General features: G+C 39.3%; 1 long non-coding RNA gene across 4 annotated transcripts in view; it reads left to right on the top strand.

Annotated features, from left to right (window-relative positions):
* LOC110743148 overlaps window positions 1-6,103 on the top strand; it is a 197,511-nt gene that overhangs the window by 79,662 nt on the left and 111,746 nt on the right. The gene's annotated exons all lie outside the window — the stretch shown is intronic.

The following is a 6,103-nucleotide window of genomic DNA, read 5'->3' on the forward strand; positions in this document are numbered from 1 at the left end:
GTATTTCCTTAGGGGATGCAAAGTAAAATTCTGTTTTAGGGTGTTCTGAATAAGCTGGATTATCTCTATTATTTTTTATTTATTTAATTTTTTTAGAGGTAGAGTTTTGTCATGTTGCCCAGGCTGGTCTCAAACTCTTGGCCTCAAGTGATCCTCCTGCCTCAGCCTCCTGAGTAGTTGAGACTATCAGCACGTGCTACCATGCCTGGCTTGTTATTCTTATTAAGTCATAATTTACAAACCACAAAATACACTCATGGAGTGCTTTTCCTTCAACTGATTCCTGGCAGAGTATTATTATCATATTTTTCATTTGTACTGACTTTTGTCATTTATAAACCATTTTACCCACATGGTCTCTTCTGACCCTGTGGCAGGTACTGTTCCATGAATCTTACATGCCATAGCTTATACATGTACCTTTAAAAATGTACCACCCTGAAAGCAAAAAATAATTCTACTTAACCGTGATAAAATACTTTGAGTCACTTATAAAATTTATTTTATGCCTCTTATAAATGTGCTTTGAATCTTCCCTTCAGCCACAGATGAGTTCCCTAATTATTCCGTGTGACTTATGACTTGAAGTGCCTCTAATAGGTGCATTATTATAGCAAATAGGTAAAAAAAACTAGGTAATAGATCAAGGAAATTTACCTTGTTGCTATATCCCACATTGAATTCCTGAATCTGGAGGCTTCCATACCCAGGTTCAGCAGAGAGATGGCTTGAAACAAAGAGACTGTGAATATAACTAGGAAGAACTGGGGAGGTGGTGACAAAGACATTACCAAGTTCTCACCTTAGTGATTCCTTAGCTTTATACTTCTGGAGTACCAGGGCAGCCCTAAGCAACAGCTTGGTCCCAAACACTGATGTGGAGTATTGAAAGCAATCATGCATGATGATATGCACCTCAATTTCAGTTGCTGATACAGAAAGCGATGTGCATCTAATAACCACCAAGGGTATTTTATTACCATTATGTAAATGAGGAAATCTAGGTGCAGGGGTTTTACTAGTAGCTAGAAGAGGCAGTACCAGGAATTACAGTTGTCTTTCAAGGGTAAATTCTATGCTCATTAGACTCTGCCATAACTTCCTCATATGTTCAGGCTATTGATCTGAAATTGTAAACTCAGTTTTCAAAGAGAAGACCAATAAAATTTGCTTGGATCTTATGGAAATTCCTTGCTTTTTTTCCCCCATAAATCACTCCTCAAGAAATTCTAACCTACAGGACTCAGGTTAAAACACTCAAATGGATGAGGACATCGAAAGTCATTTTCTTTGAGCCTTTTCACATCTTTCAAAACCTACTTGAACCAATGCTGTGTGCATGTGATGATACCATCCCACAGCTAATAAGAGTCTATTTCAGTGATGCCTGAAATTGACAGAAAATGAAACAAAATCCCATATAATGACAACCATTTAAAAGTCTCTGTCCTCTAGGAATCAAAGGACTCAGCAGCATGTCACAGAGGAGGATTGAATCACAAATGAAGTAGATTTAGAGGTACCTCTTTAAAGTAATGATGAAGCACTGATTTTTCTAATGTGTCCCCCAGCACTGGTGATAGTAAGTCACTTCTAATTACCTTTTCCTTTCTGGGCTATATACAGATAAATGCTTGGGATATTAAAGTACCTTGTGGGCTGGTTATTTAATTGCTACAGAATTGATTTCATGAAGGAAAGAAAAACGGATTAGATCCTAAGATGTAAATGTGAGACTTGACAGACTGCAGTGTGTGCTCAAGTCTATCAATAGAACTGCCAGCCCCCAGTCTCTAGCTGGCTATGATGGATCCTTGCGGCACAAGAAGAACACATTTGACAGTTACAAGAGCAGACGCAACTGTCCTCCCCTCCAAAATAACAAGCAATGGTACATTTTTGTGTTCTCATTTCTCACGCCATTTAGTGTATTATATACATTATCAAAATAATTTTAGATTAGAATGGCTTCCCTGTTTGCTTATGAAGTCTTCATGCTTCCCTTTTGTTCTTTTCTCTTTGTTTATTCCTTACTTCAATATCACAGGCGGTGATGGTATGCTCGTAGGTTTCGTACTTTTGCTGTGTCTCATGACTACAAACTAGGAAACACATAAGATACATTTTCTCTGATCTTGCTTCAGAGAAATCTTGCCATTTCAGATGAGATACCCGCATAACAGAAAACATCAGGCTTAATATTACTTTAAAATTTATTTACCTAACATTTATTTGTTTAGCAAATATCAGTTTAGTATTTACATTGTGTCAGGCACTGCTCTGTGTGCTGTGGATTCAGTGATGCATAAGACAACGTACTTGCTCTCACTTTCCCTCCTCTCTAGATGGGAAACACACCATGAGCAGAAATGTAACAGATTCCCCTCAACTTACTATGGGGCAATGTCCCAGTAACTTGAAATGTAAGTAAAAATGCATTTAACACTTACTTTGACCTACAGTTGGGCAAAATCATCTAACACAAAACCCATTTTATTATAAAATATTGAATATCTCATGTGATTTATTGAATACTTTACTGAAAGTGAAAAACAGAATGGCTGCATGAGTACCTGATGTACAATTTCTACTGTATGTGTATGGCTTTCACCCCATTGTAAAGTCGAAAAATCTGAAGTCAAGCCGGGGTAAGCTGGAGGCAGTCTGCATTAGGTCATGACAGGTGCAATTAAGGTATATTTTATGAATCTATTTTCAGGTACATTTTTCTTTATTGCAATTATGAAGATAGGGTAGCATATTAATCTTCTTGAACTGCCATAACAAAATATCATAAACTGAGTGGCTTAAACAACAGAAATTTATTTATTCCCATTCTGCAGGCTAAGAATTCCAAGATCAAAGTGCTGACAAGGTGGGTTTCATTCTAAGGTTTCTTCTTTTGGCTTGTAGGTGGCTGCCTTTTCTCTGTGTTTTCTGAGAAACTCTTTTTTTGTGTGCTTCCAGAGAGACAGAGAAAGAGGGAGAGAACTCTCTAGCGTCTCTGCTTATAAGGACATTAATTCTATAATATCAGGTTCCACCCTTATGACCTCAGTTTACCTTAATTATGTCCTTAGAGGCTCTTACTTCAAATATGAGCACACCGGGGGTTAGGGCTTCAGCATATGAATTTGAGGGGAACACATATTAATATATTCAATTCGTAATAGATAGAGTAAGAGCTCTAAGTGTGACAGTAGTCAGTGTAACGTGGGTCAGTGGGGGAGAACTCTTTTATAAAAATGATCAGCTAGAGCTTTTCTGATAAGGTGACCTTTGAGCAGTGATATGGTTTGGCTGTGTCCCCACCCAAATCTCATCCTGAATTATAGTTCCCATAATCCCTATGTGTCACAGGATATAATTGAATCACAGGGCCATGTTTTTCCCTATCATGTGCTGTTCTCATGATAGTGAATAAGTCTCGTGAGATCTGATGATTTTACAAAGGGCAGTTCCCCTGCACACTCTCTCTTGCCTGCCACCATGTAAAATGTGCCTTTTCTACTCCTTTGCCTTCTGCCATGATTGTGAGGCCTCCTCAGCCATGTGAAACTGTGAGTCCATTAAACCTCTTTTTTCTTTATAAATTACCCAGTCTCAGGTATCACAGCATTATGAAAATGGTCCAATACAAGCAGAAACACAGACAAAGGAAGTAGACCAGATGGATAACTAGGGAGTGATATTCCAGGCAAGTGTGTATGTGTGTTTGTGTGTATAGGAGGAGCATGAAGCTCAGGAGCGGGGCTAGAGTGAACCGCGAGAGTTGGGGGAGATGCAGGCAGGGGCAAGGATCATGGATCCAGCCCTATAGGGTAGTGGGTCTCAACTTTATCTGTCTCCATGCCCCATTCTATAGCAAAACTTTTGTAACAATCATGTTTTTATTTTAAACAAAATAGAAGATCTAACCTATCTATATAAATATATAGGAAGACCAGATTAGAGGCATAATATAACACATGGAATATAATAACTTAAAAAATGTACCAAGTAGACAAAATTATGTAGTCTCTTAATGAAGCTCAAAGCACTTGCTTTTCTCAACTGCTTTGAGGCAAATAGTCTTATCCAACTTTTCAATATATTTTATTTTGTTTATTTATTTTGAAATAGGGTCTCACTCTGTTGCCCAGACTGGAGAACAGTGGTGTCATCATGGCCCACTGCAGTCTCAACCTCCCCTCCATTTCAGCTTCGTGAGCAGCTGGGACTACAGGCATACACTACTACTCCTGGCTTTCGTGTGTGTGTGTGTGTGTGTGTGTGTGTGGAGACAGGGTCTTGCTATGTTGCTCAGGCCAGTTTTGAACTCCTGGCTTCAAATGATCCTCCTGCTTCAGCCTCTCTAAATGTTGGGATTACAGGCTTGAGCCACTGTGTTCTGCCTATCAATATGTGGAAAGCATGTATGTAAATAGATGGCATAAAGGTAAACTTAGGATACAAACCCTTTAACATTTCTGCCAAAGTAAGGTCTGAATTAACGGCATTTTCCTTAATCAATTTCTTTGCAGTGCTAGTCAACCAGCTGTGTTCTTTACATCCGTGCAACACCTCATAACTACATACTCCAAAAGAATGAGGGAGACATTGTTTTTCCCTTTCTTTCTTTTTTTTTTTTTTGAGATGGAGTCTCGCTCTGTCGCCCAGGGTGGAGTGCAGTGGCGTGATCTCGGCTCACTGCAAGCTCCGCCTCCCGGGTTCACGCCATTCTCCTGCCTCAGCCTCCCGAGTAGCTGGGACTACAGGCGCCTGCCACCTCGCCCGGCTAATTTTTTGTATTTTTTTTAGTAGAGACGGGGTTTCACCGTGTTAGCCAGGATGGTCTCGATCTCCTGACCTCGTGATCCGCCCATCTGGGCCTCCCAAAGTGCTGGGATTACAGGCTTGAGCCACCGCGCCAGCCCCACTTTCTTTTTTAAACTATAGTGAAGTTCCACATTTTCTGCATAAATGGAGGAAATTAGATGAGACTCTAATGTGAAATTCACGGAGATGTGGGAAAGTTTTCTTACAATGCCTAAAAGATGGTTAAAGGTTAGGGAGAGTGACCTTGTAGGGAAAAGTTCAATGATTCGGGAAGAGCAGTGTGGACAGAGCACAGTGCAGGCAGCTTGGCAGAAGCGGATCAGATGATCTGGATTTAGGGCGATTTTCCAGGGCTAGGAAGGGAAATGTCCACCAGACACCCATGAAAAATAGTTAGTGCCTAAACATACGGGAACGTTTCTGGCCTAGTTTTTTACATTGCCTAATGTGCTGGGCTTACCGTAATGTATTTCATAATACCCATGCGCCTGGGATATTTTGGGTACTAGGAATGAGGGGGATGAAAAGGTTTCTAAAGTGACTCACTTTCTTTGCTTTGTAAATATTTCTTTGGAAGTTTAACCTTAATACTTATTCAACAATTTGTAAATAATTACCAATAAACTGTATTTCTTATAGTTGATATTTAAATGCTCTCACTCTGTACTTAATTAACATCAGCTGGGCAGTTAGAATTGAAACAAAAAATCTGACTTCCTGATTTGTAGAAATTCAAATCCCATAGACAAAATTTCCATCTCTCTCTACATAATGATAAGTGAAATATAAATATATTTACCATGGGCAGCTATATTGTGAATGTGTTTTAAAAATTAAAAATGTTCTAATTGGTGGCCTTTTCCCTACCAGGACTTTATATTTTGGAGTTGAAATAGTAGGTGTTATTCAATGAAATAAATATGTAAGAAGATATATTAAATATTGAGTACTTTTCTCCCCTTTAAAAATTAGATACTGCTAATACTATAGCTATAAAGCTCATGGTAACCTTTGGATAAAATACTGCAATTACATGGTTAAATGCCAGCTCTTGTGCCCTTGTAGTCTAGGGCTACCAAAGTCTAGCCTATGGAGTGAGATGGCCAGTTCTTGAAGAGAAAATGGGAGTAGTGGGGCTAGACTATGCTTTCAAAACTTCTCCTTGAAAACAATGGGATTGATATTTTTCTCCCTTGAAGGAGTGAAGAGGAGAAGAGAGGCCAGGAGTGTCCCATTAGGGGAGCACCCTCCGTATGGAAACAAATGCTAAGGTTGGGCAGAAGCA

This window comes from Papio anubis, chromosome 6 (assembly GCF_008728515.1).
Source record: "Papio anubis isolate 15944 chromosome 6, Panubis1.0, whole genome shotgun sequence".
In the NCBI taxonomy this organism is placed as follows: Eukaryota; Metazoa; Chordata; class Mammalia; order Primates; family Cercopithecidae; genus Papio; species Papio anubis.